Source organism: Silurus meridionalis, chromosome 23, assembly GCF_014805685.1.
Source record: "Silurus meridionalis isolate SWU-2019-XX chromosome 23, ASM1480568v1, whole genome shotgun sequence".
Lineage (NCBI taxonomy): Eukaryota > Metazoa > Chordata > Actinopteri > Siluriformes > Siluridae > Silurus > Silurus meridionalis.
Genome location: NC_060906.1, coordinates 9,887,834 through 9,901,203, shown reverse-complemented (window position 1 = coordinate 9,901,203; position 13,370 = coordinate 9,887,834). Strand labels below are relative to the sequence as shown.

General features: G+C 40.6%; 1 protein-coding gene across 2 annotated transcripts in view; it reads right to left on the bottom strand.

Annotated features, from left to right (window-relative positions):
* Positions 1-10,363, bottom strand: part of ralgps2 (Ral GEF with PH domain and SH3 binding motif 2) — a 94,372-nt gene extending 84,009 nt beyond the window's left edge. For both annotated transcript variants that reach the window (XM_046835764.1, XM_046835765.1), the window contains exon 1: positions 9,972-10,363. The gene's annotated coding sequence lies outside the window, so the exon portion shown is untranslated. The remainder of the gene's footprint in view (positions 1-9,971) is intronic.
* Positions 10,364-13,370: the final 3,007 nt, after the last annotated feature.

The window sequence follows — 13,370 nt, the reverse complement described above, 5'->3', positions numbered from 1 at the left end:
AATTGCGTAAGATGTTTTTTGAATGCGGTAGCTTAAAATACTCCCTTTACTTGAACTAGGAGACCCAAACCTGTACCAGCAGGACACAGCCAGCTCAATGAACATATGGTTTGCAAGGGGTTGGTGGGACAGATCTTAAGTGGTCTACTATAGAGCTTTAAACTTAACCCTGCTGAACACCTTTGGGATGAATACGAACACTGATGGCACCCCAGGCCTCCTCACCTCACCTACATATCAGTACCTGATGCCTTTGGGGGTGAATGAGCACAAATCTGTAATAGCAGTAAATAGGGACTACATGTGGTATGGGATGCTTAAAAAGCACACAAGAATCTAATAGTGAGGTGTCTATAAACTTCTGCCTTACACAGAGATGCATACAAAGAAACACAGGTGAGATTTTCAATAATAATCAATTAAAACACTAAGGCTACCATCAGGCTAAACAGTCTGAGTGCCTCAGTCACAGTAAATAAAAGAATCATTGCTGCAATGGCTGAAAGGAAAACAAAAACGTATAAATCACTGGAGCCTTGCACCTCGAGTCAACATCGTAAACTCTGACCTTTATATTAGATGAGAAGTATTTCAACAGGTTTTCAAGGATCTCTCCACCACAGAGACACTAATTCCCCAGACATGGCAGTCTTCAGAAATGCATCTCCACAAGGCTGGGGTGGATCGTTACTCGAACAGCCTCTCTGGTATTTGGCTGAAGTCCAAGAAAACGCTTTGACGTGAGGACTTCATGCATAAGTACACCTTTTATCATGTGATGGAGCATCACAAAGTTAAAAAGTCTAAAAGGATCCAGTCAGCCTGTGGCTTTGTTTTCATTCATTGTTCGCCACAAGATATATTTGAAGGCAATTCGCCTGTCTTGCCTTGGATCAACTTTGCCTTTAAAATCAAGTCTGATCTTTACATATCAGATGCTGTTTAATCAGGATGTTCGACTTCAAAGCATGTGTCAAGTATAACGCTTCTGTGCATAGGAGTGGGGAAGAAAAGGAATGGCTGTGTAACTACAGCATGTGGAATCGTGGAACACTAAAATGATCTTTTTGTGTATTTAACTGGATTTATTAATTTATGTTATATCTAGATATCTTCTTCTTTCGGCTGCTCCCAATAGGGGTTGCCACAGCGGATCATCAATCTCCATACACCTCTGTCCTCTACATCTGCCTCTTTCAAACCAATTACATGCATGTTATATCTAGATAACATGATGGCTTATACAGGTGTTATACACGTGTGCAGAAAGTTCCACACAAAACACTGGCCATGCAATTCTGTGCACAAATTCAGGCCTTAAACATCAGTTTTTAAAATGTTATACATAGAAGTGGTTGATTCAGCAAGATTCTTGCGTCAGTTGTGACATTTTCAGCAACACGATGTCTCAATGCAAAACGTCCACTTGCAGTACATAAGGTCCATTTATGCTTTAACCAAACCCATCTGTCTATCCACGCAAACATGTGAATAAACCATGGTCACACACCACCTCACAAAGTGTTGGCATGTTACTAATTTAAGTACTTTTAACACAGCCATTAGGGTTGCACAAGCCGGTGCGCTCTTAATGCTGAGCCCAAGCCAGGATAAATGCAGAGCTTAAAACATGTGCCAAATCAAATATGCGGATCACGAATCGGTCGAGGCGTAGGTTACTGTTGGCCGAAGGAGGAGAAGGAGAGGAGGAAGACGTCTACAGACAGGGCAGAGAAAGTAGAAGTGGATGAGAGTGGAGGTTTGGGTTGGTACATTAAATGTTGGTAATATGACTGGTAACAGGAGAGAGTTAGCTGATATGATGGAGAGGAGAATGTGTGTGTTCAGGAGACCAAGTGGAAAGGGATTAAGGCCAGGAACATTGGAGGTGGGTTTAAACTGTTTTATCATGGTGTGGATGGAAAGAGAAATGGTGTAGGTATGATTCTAAAGGAAAATTACAATAAGAGTGTTGTGGAGGTGAAAAGAGTTTCTAAAAGGGTGGTGAACGTGAACCTGGAAGTGGAAGGGGTGATGATAAATGTCATCAGTGCTTATGTTCCACAAGTGAGTTGTGAGATGGAGGAGAAGGAAAAATTCTGAAGTCAGTCAGATGGAGTGGTAGATGGTGTACCTAAGAATTAACAATTAGTGAATGGGGCAGACTTTAATGGGCATGCAGATGAAGGGAACAGAGGTGATTAGAAGGTGATGGGTAGGTATGGTCTTAAGGAGAGGAAAAGGATGGAAATAGCAGGGGTGAACACTTGTTTTAAGAAGAAGGAGTGACATCATATGGCATGATCATAGGGTGACATAAGAGTGGAGGAAGGTGGACACACAGGTGGACTTCGTTCTATGTAGGAGATGCAACCAGAAGGAGATTGGAGACTGTAAGGTGTTGGCAGGGGACAGTGTAGCTAGACAGCATCGGATGGTGGTCTGTAGGATGGTTTTGGAGGTGAAGAATAAAAGGAGGAGAGTGAGGACTGAAAGAAGAATAAGATAGTAGAAACTGAAGGAGGAAGACTGTAGTGTGAGATTCAGGGAAGAGGTCAGACAGGGGCTCGGTGGTGCTGAAGAGATGCTGGATGATTGGGCAACTACTGCAAAAGTGATAAGGGAGACAGCTAGAAAGGTACTTGGTGTGACATTTGGAAATAGAAAGGAAGACAAAGATGTGTGTTGCATTGAGTGTTTGTGGATTTAGAGAAAGCGTACGACAGGGTAAGAAAGAGGAGTTGTGGTATTGTATAAAGAAAGTCAGGTGTGTCAGAGAAGTCTGTGAGGGTGGTGTAGGACATGTATGAGGACAGTGTGACAGCAGTAAAGTGTGCAGTAGGAACAATAGACTGGTTTAATGTGGAGATTGGACTGCATTAAGGATCAGCTCTGAGCCCTTTCCTGTTTGCAGTGGCCATGGACAGGCTGACGGACGAGGTCAGACAGGAGTCTCATTAGACTATGATGTTTGCGGATGATATAGTGATTTGTGGTGAGTGTAGGGAGCAGGTTGAGAAGAGCCTGGAGAGATGGAGATACGCACTGGAGAGAAGGGGAATGAAAGTCAGTAGGAGTAAGACAGAGTGCATGTGTGTGAATGAGTGGGAGGGCAGTGGAGTGGTGCAGTTGCAGGGAGAAGAGGTGGAGAAGTTCAGGTATCTGGGGTCAACAGTGCAAAGTAATAGTGAGTGTGTTAAAGAAGTAAAAAAAAATTGCAGGCAAAGTGGAGTGGGTGGAGAAGAGTGGCAAGAGTGATTTGTGATAAAAGAGTATCTGCAAGAGTGAAAGGGAAAGTTTATAGGACTGTGCTGACACCTGCTATGTTGTATGACCAAGACAGTGACTTTAACCATTTATACTGATGGAGATGCTTTTGCTTCCGTACTTACTGCAAAAGAGGTATTTATAGAGCATCAGTGTTTATTAACTTGAAGTCCTCTTAGTCGTGTAAAAAAACCTTGGGACTTTCCAAAGTACTTCTCAAAAGCAAGGGCCTTTCATTCTGTTGCCTCTTTGGTTCCAAGCAGAGTGCTGACAGGTGCCTTATTAAATAAAAAAAAAAAAAAAAATGAAAATGTAGCACAGCTCAACTACCATACACACAGAGAGAGAGAGAGAGAGAGAGAGAGAGAGAGAGAGAGAGAGAGAGAGAGAGAGAGAGAGAGAGAGAGATAGATAGATAGATAGATAGATAGATAGATAGATAGATAGATAGATAGATAGATAGATAGATAGATGTCAGATACATTCTGTTTCCTTATATACAGCATTAGGGAGGGGAAAGCTTAGTGGTTAAGCAATAAGACTTTGAAGCTGAATGTTGTTAGTTCAAATCCCTCACAAACCAAGCTGCCTTTCACTCCTGGGCCCCTGAGCAAGACCTTTAACCCCATATCTACTTAGTTGTATGAATGAGATAAATGTAGGTCGCTCTGTATAAGGATGTCTTCCAAATGCCATAAATGTAAAATATATAGCATCAGGATGACCTGCTAAAATGAAAAAGGAACAGGAACCGGGCAAATAATAAAATCACTCGATTACCCATTCACCAAAATACTCCAATGTTCTACACATTTTTGGTTGCCCAAAAACCCAGACTATAATTATTAGATGAAATTAGACAAATTCAAGTCCAGACAGACAAGGCGACCGACCCGGGTGCTGAGGTAAAAACAAAAGCTAAATCCAAAATTTCATAACCTATACTTCCCACAGTCGGACTGATTCCTACGCAGGATGACATCAAAAGATCCGACTTCCTTACAAGTGCAGTGTTTCAAAATGATATGAATGGGGAGGCATAAACAGGAAGACAGGACAGTCCAAGGACAGTCTAAGTTTACTGTGTCCATATGGCCATCTGAAAGGAGGAGGGGAAACTCAGAGGAGAAAGGGGTGACCAACCCCCAGGCTAATTTACACAGAGAGACAGAGAGAGAGAGAGAGAGAGAGAGAGAGAGAGAGAGAGAGAGAGAGAGAGAGAGAGAGAAACCATGTTCAGATGATCAGATAAAGGTACCCGCAATCAAAAAGCGTCAAGAAGCATTCTGGTAAACAAAAGTGTGAGGTCCCTCAGTCAAGGCTCCTCAATCAACATTACTGTGCAATTCATAAAAAAAATAATCACAATCTCTTTGCTTAGAATGTCATCATTTTTTTCTAAAACCTGATGCATGGATTAAACTCTTCTACAAGCCTCAATACCAAACCTGACAACCAAACCTGAAGCGCTCCAAACTTTTAGCTGGATTTGTCTGCTGGTTCTATAAGCTACTCCTTAATAACCACAAAAAGTGTGATGTCAAACGTAGTCGAACTCTCTGACCTGCTTGCTTTCTGAAATCGTTATTAAAAAGGAAATGCCTCAACATCAAGAATTAAATCATAGCCCTCGAACCTCTATAAGCACTATTAGGGGTGACATTTCTATTTTAATACAATAGGCACAAAGCCTAGTAGTGAACACTATGTACTGCACAAAAATGTATGCATTTAAAACAACGTCAGCCTTAACAACAGCAGCTTCACTACCCTATTAATCGTTATAATAACCAGGACAGCTACGTGACTAACGGCTGGGTTGGGTATACTGTGATAGGCTAAACAAAGGAATGATTAAACTTCTGGTGCAACCACGTGAGATTTCATCACGTTACTCAATAGAAAATGCAATTAAAATTGTGAATGTTAACTATTCTTAGAATTTTCTATTCGATTTTTTTTATATCAATTAACCGTAGTTAAGTAGTGAAAAAACAGAGGATACAGGATTTTTTCTGTACCTCAGAAAATAATTGAAAGGTCAATACTTGGACCTAAAGGTGCACCAAAGCACCATTAGGACCTAATTATAAATACATGCACATTCTTAGGTAAAATATATATACAGTGAGCGACCACTTAAATGGGAACACTTGTGGCTGTCGTACGTCTACACCGATCCAGATCGTTTCCCAAAAATTGCGCGAAACATAAGACGCTTCGACCTAAATAATTTCCAAGTGCCGTTTATTTGTTTTCTGGCAATTTGAAACGTCGTGTCAATGACCAAAAAACAGCGTTTTCAAATAGCTACATTTTTATTGACTGAAAACAACATCTCGGGTGGACAGAAGGACAAACAAAGAGAAGAACATGCGTTTTACTGGCTGACTCCTGACTCAAATAATCACTACAAAGATCAATAATGGACAGAAAACCGTGTCAGAATCCACAACACAGTTGGACTACAATAGCAGAAGAGACCATTCCTCCAGCAAACTGGGAAAAAAGTGGAGACAGGGTATAGTCACCCTCCACAGTTCCCACAGTTCCTTATCTTTTTGTCTGGTCATTTTATTCACTACCTCGCTTTACTGACAATCATATTAGTAGTGGAGTTGAGGGAAGCGATTGTTCAGCGTGTGATATTCAAAACGCTACAGTGCGAGCTGTTCCTATTTAGAAGATCTGCTGTGCATCAAAGTCAACTATTCTTAGTTCCAACTGTTTCTCTTGAGCTAATGAGCACTAACAAATCACAGCAGGGGAACTGAGAGAGAGAGAAGAAAATGAAGAAAAAGAAAAATGACAGAGTGCAAGCTGCACTGTTTAAGCGAGTCTTCAGATGTACATGCCAAAAACACACCCACTTATGAGCAGCTGCAAAGTGTGTACGCGAACGGCGAGTATGAAAATGCACGTTCTCTAAGTCTCCGACGTAACTCGGCCTACGCTCGAACAGTCAAGCAAACTTGGGGGCGGGGGGGGGGGGTGCACATAAAAAGGAACAAATCTTTTTTGCATTTGACCTTCTTGGGAGTGAATTCGCTTAACAACCTGGCAACCGGTATTGTGACAGACAGCATGCAGTTGTTTTTTTAATTTCTTATTTATTTTTCCGCCACAGTTCTAATCGGGGGGGTGTGGCCTGTTTTTATAAGTTCCATTTATATGTCACAATTTCATTTATTTGACTTAAAGTTTTTATTAACATGACTGAACATGGTGCATGAAATTATGGTACAATTATTAGCATTACGCATATTTTTAACTAACAACTAATATAATATTACTATAACTGCTCTATCCTAGATACACTATATGGTTATATGTTTGCTCCCATTTACTTTTATAATAACCTCCACTCTTCTGGGAAGATGTTCCACTAGATTTTAGTGTGCGCTCTTGAAGATTTGAAGACTACGGGTGTTAGTAAAGTCAGGTACTGATGTAGGTGAGGTGAGGAGGCTTGAGGTGCAGTCGGCTTTTCAATTCATCACAAAGGTGTTTAATAGGGTTGAGGTCAGAGCTCTATAGCAGGAGATCTTAAACTCCAACCCATGCAAAGAATATTTCTTAATGGAACCGCTTTTGTTCACAGGGACACTGTCATGCTGGAACAGGTTTGGGTCTCCTAGTTCAAGTGTAGAGCAAATTTTACATCACCACATCCAAAGACGTCATATGCAATTGTGTCTCTCCAACAGTTTGGAGAGAAACAACATTTGGCAGGGAAAAAAAAAAAGTTGTCCCGATACTTTTGTCCATATAGTATAGCTCTCTAGTATAAAAGCTGTCTGCGCAAATGTAAAGCAATTATCGGTTTTATTTCAAGACGCTGCTAATTGCAAGCATTACATTTCCATGAGTGGAAAAACCATATTTTGAATATTTCCCCCATAAACTAACATTAAGGCTCAGACGATTAAAATAAAACGCAGATCTGTGCATCACAAGCGTGAGTGTGAGAAGGTACTCGGTCAGCTGAGCCAAAACACAAACCAGAGACGATTAATTAATCTAAAACACACCTGGTTTCATGTACCTTTGGAAGATAAATAGGGGTCTGACCGAAAACGAGGTGTCCAGGTTCACCAAGATGTGACCTGTGAATAGTTACATGAATGTGGGGCCAAACACACAAACCATTTGGTTGCTAAACCATATGCGTTCAAAGCTGTAAAATAAAAAGATGCCTATTGGCTTCTCCCTGCCAGTCTACATGTGTTGGACCAGCTGAATGCTCACAGCAGGAGCTCTTTAACAAACCATCTGTACAGTGCCATGCTCACAACAAAAGAGAAGCATCTAAAGCCCTGGATCAGGTAGAAACGTTTGTAAACGCTCGCAGATAGGGTGGAACGGGAAAAGCCGAAAGATCGCACTCGAGAAAACACCGTGTGATTCATTAGAGAACTTGTTTGATGAGTAGGGATGGTCACGGGTGGGAATGCGAATACGGTAAAGTACCGTCAAACTGCTGCAGACCGTAAAACAACCCGTAAAATGTTTTAAGAGGGCTGTAAACTATTACAGCGGGTCTGGGGAACTTCTACATATATGCGGCATTGGCAAAAGTATGTGGACACCTGACTATTAAACCCATGTGTGTGGTTCCTACCCAAACTGTTGCATCAAAGTTGAAAGCGCACAATTTGTACAGTACGTCTCGGAAATGGAATACAAACTAAACCCCAGACCTGGTCGCCAACAGTGATCACAAATCCCCACAGCAAAAACTCTAATCTAGTGGAAAAACCTTCACAGAAACTTAAAGCTTATGATAATAATAGTGGGGACTATTAGGGGGTAAGTGAGGGGCAATAAAGGGGACTTAATCTGAAACAAGATATAATACACACAGAAAATATACGCTGTCACTTAGTTTTCAAATCGTCAGCAGTAAATCAGCTCAATAACATCACAGATCTTTCATCGAGGCTTAACAGTAAAAACAGTAACAGTAAAAATGGTTTACAGGAAAAAGGTTTATTTCCTGTAGAAACTTTCTTCTGAGATGCCAAATAGTTGGTTTTACATGGATAAATGTTACCATCTTCTGCAAATCTCCAGCTGTAAATTCTTCTTCATGAACAGTCCTCTTTCAGTAAGCGTTATTACAACTCTGGCCGATTTAGCTGTCTTAATTATTGTCCCGAGCGAAGCCATGGGGGGAAATTTCAGACATGCAACTACTTTTTTTTCCATTTCCCTGATTTCTCAAATCATCCAATCCCATCCAATCTGGAGAACTGGTGTGTATGTACAGTACAGCGATGTGACAACATATCTATTGTATGACATGCTGAATAAATGAAACAGGAAAGTCAATGCCTTATCACAGTTATATCACGAACCACCAAAAGAAGACATGCTATGGAAAGAAATTATATAATGTATATGAAGTTTTTTGGCCCACAGTAATGACCAGTACCCCTGTCTGTTTTTTTTATCCCTCAAAAAAACCCATTGGCCTTGTCTCAGAAAACACACAGTTGAACAGACAACGATGTGGCGATGCGTTTGCACAGTTGGAGTGAACTCTCTAATGAACTCTGCAGGACGACTACTACAACGTATTCCAGAAGAGCAAAGACAAGGCAGTTTGTGCTCATTAAACAGATTCCTGTGGTCATGTAGAAGTGGTTAAGTAGCTCAGTGGTTAAGATGTTGGATTTCTGATCAGAAGGTTGTGCGATCTGACCCCCAGCAACACCAATCTGCCAATGTAGGGTCTTTAAACAAGGCCTCAACTACTGTATAGTAAAATGAGACAACTATAAGTCACTCTGGATAAAGGGATGCCATATACATGTAAATGACTAAATGCATGAGAGAGCGCAAACATGACCTGTGCATGTTTTCAGTCAGTGGTATCGATTGATCATGTTGGATTTAAACACACAAACACACAGAGGTCAGTGTATAAAACAGGTGAAACAGTGAAGCTCTGCATGCTGGTGCTTTTTCTCTCTGTGCATATGCATGCAATCTCTCACACAGAGGGCGTGATGGGCCTTCATGGTGGACGATTAGCGCCATCCCAACAACATCCCTTGTTCAACAAAGCCTTTTTGGAACTAGTCGAGCCCTGGAGCTCGTACATGTGACTGATTTGAAAGTTAAATATAAGGAGTGGAGGCTGGACACGGCGTGCACGCGGGCGGTGTATCAAGTTGGCAGTATGCGAACTGTATGAACTCTTTCTTGTTTCTGTGTATTGTTGGTCTGAGATCTCTTTCTCCACACACACACACACACACACACACACACACACACACACACACACACACACACACACACCCTAAAACCCCCTCATAACAAACAGCCAGATAAAGCACACACCCTAGCAAGCACAGAATGCATTGCATTTGCTGCAGATTTATAGCACGCGCACCCCAAATATAGGAGTCCTGCAAAACGTGGAGCAAAGAAAGAAAGAAAAAAAAAAACTTTCAAGAAAAAAAAAATGCATGAATCCTAGAACCAACTACAAGCATCATTAAATAATAACGCAAGTGCTTAGGAGTATGCAGTAAACCGTCCGAGCTCAGTGGTTTGCTAGCTCAGCTTAGCTATTCACGCTAGCAAGGAATATGACCTCCTCCTCTTCTTCTCCCTCGTCTTCTTTTGGGACCTTCATCTACCGCTTCTGTGCATTAAGGCACAGCTTTTGAAAAGGCAAACAAAAACATGCACTTTACCTCCTGTTCCGGTCGCGGTGGATTTTCGACACAAAAACACCGCAAAATCCTATTAAGAGTGCGGCTGGAGACCTGAGCGCGGAGCTCCGCGAGCGCAGACGTGCTGGTTGAACTGCGGGAGTAGGCGGTAGGCGGAGCTTCGGGCGGTTGCTTTTTCGGTCCACACGCGCGCGCTTTCCTGCGAAGCTTAACCCCAAACAATTGCAACGAGGGTGTCGGTAGAGCCGCCTAGGTGTGGGTCGTGCGCGCGCGAACGCATTCACACGCACAGAGCGTGTTTCCAGGCCCCGGTGTCCTCCTTCTGCTTCTTGATGGCGCGAGCTCAATTGCAATCCTGTCTCTGATCTCTAATCAATTGATCCGAGATCTCCAATGTAACATGCAATAAAATAAAAAAATGGAATAAAAAAAAATGCATTGCTCGAATCCATGTTTCTATGCAAAGTATTGTCCTAAAATAGTTAGGGTTTTTTTTGTTTTTTTTTTCAAAATAAAGCAAATTAGTTTGAGCTTAGCTCCCCCTGCTGGTTCCTTTTCCAAACTGTAGGTCTATCAACTGATTCGCATCGGTGCATCGGCATAAAAGTTAAAGATGTGATGCATCGAGTTAAAAAGAAACTGTGCATCGGATATAAGTTGGCATTTGTATCGCGAAGCGTCTTTTTTTAAAACATATTTGCATTGGCAAAAACAATGTATTTATATATGTATATATTATTATTATTATTATTATTATTATTATTATTTGATGCACTATACTTTTATTATTTAGAAAATGACCAATTATTTGTGAGCAATATTCGATATGTAGATTGAATTCTCCTTGCTAAACTATTTCTCGAGTGTGTTCTCTCAGCATCACTGCTCACAACACTACAAACACAGAGGCGTGTCCTAAGAGTCACATAATACAGATTTACATGGCAGAGGTAGAGCTGCATCTTCCTGAAGACAGAACAAGAAAAGAACATCTGGTTTTAAAAATTATTTTGTCTTTTTTTTTGTCCCATCCTTGTTCCTGAAGAACGTCCTGTTCTGAACATTTTACTGTTCAGTCTGTTTAAAACACACCCACTTTTACCCTGAAGAAGTACTGATTATTAGCTGATTTGTTAATTAAGGTGAGTTGGCAGGAAGGTAAATACGTAACCTGGGTTTTTTCTGGGAACAAGGTTGGAAACTTGTTGGCTACAGTAAAGCAGGGTGTGGGAGCTCTGAGCATAGCCAAGGGGTCTGATTAATTTGTCATTGTCATTATTTTTGTATATTCTGGTAGATTTTGGTATATCCTGGGTTTGAGAGACACTTGCATGTTCCATTTGTTTATATGCAAAATGGTAATTATTTTCATTAAGCTTAGGAAAACTTGGATTTACCTTGAACAATAATAAGGTTTTGGAAAAACAAATTTTTTTAGCTATGTATATATTTGGAGAACATGCTAACTCATTAGATACATATAGGGATTTTACAATGTATTTCAGCTGATAAATTTTGTAGAAATGAACTGTCCGGATCTTTAGCATGTGTCTGCTATTCATACTTAGGATGGGTTTTTCTATGAAAATAGAGTGTAACATCTCTACATTTATATATTTGTTTGGTCAACATAATCTTCATACTGTTATGACCTAGCTTGTTGCATAAAAACCAAAACGAACACGAACGTGTCTCTCAAAATCCATAGAAGACTTTTCACAGGCCCTTTGCAAAACACATTTAAAAGAAAGAAATACAAACTATTTTACAGTTAAATGTATTCCTGGCCGCAAAAGATATGTGGTCAGCTCAGATCAAAATGATGCAGCCAATAGAATGAGGATTAACATCTAATTAAAATGCACAGGACAGTGTGTACTTCAGGAACAGGTTTGGGAACACAAGCTGCCAAAAACCTACCTAGTTATGCCAAGTGGTAAGTTAATTTCCATTTTGTTCTTGTTTAACTAATTAAATTAATAAATGCTTTTTAATTACCCTGTTGTTGTGGTATTTTCTTTAAAAAAGTAATGACTTGTCTATGACAGCATTAGTTGACATAATTCAAAAACTGTTTTGTTTTTTCTTTTCTTTTTTCTCTCACTTGATTGAGAAGCTGAGCCTACTGGGCTTGAACATCTCCCTCTGCAACTGGATCCTGGAATTCCTGACTGGGAGACCTCAGTCAGTCCGGATCCGGAACAGCACCACCACACTGAGCACTGGGGCCCCTCAGGGCTGTGTGCATAGTCCACTGCTGTTCACTCTGACTCACGAATGTGTAGCAATGCATGGCTGGAACCACATCATAAAGTTCGCCAATGACAAGACCGTGGTGGGCTTCATCGGCAAGAACAACGAGTCAGCATACAGAGAGGAGGTACAACAGCTGATGTAGAGCCAACAACCTTTCTCTGAACATTGACAAAACTAAAAAGATGGTTGTTAACTTCAGGAGAGCACAAAACAGCCATTCTCTACTGATCATCGATAGATTCTCCCTGGAGATCGTCAGGAGCACCAAATTCCTTGGTGTTCATCTGGTGGAGAACTTCACCTGGTCACTCAACAACAGCTCCATCACCAAGAAATACCAGCAGCGTCTCTACTTTTTGAGAAGGCTGAGGAAATCTTCCTTCCCCCCATCTTGACCATGTTCTACAGAGGGATCATAGGGAGCATCCTGAGCAGCTGCATCACTACCTGGTTTGGAAAATGCACCGTCTTGGATAACAAGACCCTACAGAGGATTGTGAGGACGGCGAGAAAATCACTGGAGTCTCTCTCCCCACTATCACGGACATTTACATCACTGCAATCCTTTCTAGGATAAAATGTTGCAGTTGGGTTAAAAAAAAAAAAAATACAAGTAGTAGTCAACTATGATGTAATGTGATATATAAAGCACTGTATGAAATATAGTAGCAAATATCTTGCCCATAGTAACCCACACTTGTGAATTTATTTCGTGGCATAGCACTCACACAAGACTTTACTGTTTTAAACAGAAAACAAGTAGGTAATTTGAAAAGCTGTATTATTTTCATGATACAAATGTATGCCAATGTACTAACAATTATGAGAACATATTCTGGTTAAACAACAGTGTAACATTAGTAACCACAGAATATGATTTATTAGACTGGATTAGATTAGATGAGATTAGATTAAATTAGATCAGCAAAGAATTCAATTGGATCTATAATGCAACAGGTGATATTGAAAACATTTCACTATTTCCAATATTTTACTATATTAAAGCTAAACGTATTATCACATGTGACTTATCACATTCAGAGTACCTTAAGGGAGTGTGCTTCTTAAAGTGGATTCTGCAAAAAAGCACAGCTGAGGGTGCCATGATTTATTAAATGTCATTACAGGTGGTTGTAATTGTAAGTTGCTTATCATCTAACGCCC